We start from the raw sequence: 952 nt of genomic DNA, 5'->3' as shown, positions 1-952 counted from the left end.
GACAAGTATAACCCGCTATCCCTATTTTTGGATTTGGATTTGGAAATAGTTCAGATTCAAAAATCACCACCTATATTTTAAAAGTAACTGGGTTTTTTTAGCAGGCTTATATATAACAATCAAGACACATTTATACAAAGTAAAACTTCTAAACCAAAAATATCGTGAGCTGTTAATCGACATTAATTATTCATTTATCTAAACAAATATGAACTTTTGTATAAGTAAGTCAATTTACAACATAAACTGTTTGTATTTTCAAGATAATACGTTTATTGATTTCACAGGATAACAATTAGGTATAGAGCATTAACTAGTGTATTATTTGGTTATTCAAATATGCTTGACAATTTTATCGTTATCGTTTAAGTTCGTTTATTTCCAAACGCATTATTATTATAAGTTAAAAACAATTTGAAATACAATATACATTGCAAATATCTCTTCTAATTTTCAGAGTATATTCTAACGGCGATAGTTGTGTCTGGTGTCGCGCTTGGTGCTATTTCGCATCCAAGACCTGTTGCTGTGGAGAACCCCTGTAATCTGGTTCTGGCAGAAGATCCTATAGATACCTCCGACTTCATTAGCAGACTTACTGACATACAGACAAGATCCGAAGGTATCGAGCTTGACGCCCAGCGCATTAAGACACAGGTATATATACTGGTGTACCTTACTTTTTTGTTGGCTTGATTCAATAAGATGTGTAGCATAAGAGGCTAATTCGAATACAGTTCAACCCCGTTGGCTTGAACTCCTAGGGACCGGCGAAAATACCTCGAGCCTCCGAAAATTCCAACCAAGCGGGAATTCTTACCTTCAGTATAATGAAATGAGATCTTAACATCCAGTTCGAGCCAACAAGGAATTCGAGCCAAACGAGTTCGACTCAACAGGGTTCGACTGTATATGTTTTCCGAGATGCACAAACACACGTGCTAAGAAAACT

Source organism: Mya arenaria, chromosome 12 (assembly GCF_026914265.1).
Source record: "Mya arenaria isolate MELC-2E11 chromosome 12, ASM2691426v1".
In the NCBI taxonomy this organism is placed as follows: domain Eukaryota; kingdom Metazoa; phylum Mollusca; class Bivalvia; order Myida; family Myidae; genus Mya; species Mya arenaria.
The sequence above is the reverse complement of the archived record's forward strand: the minus strand, read 5'-3'. Positions refer to the sequence as shown.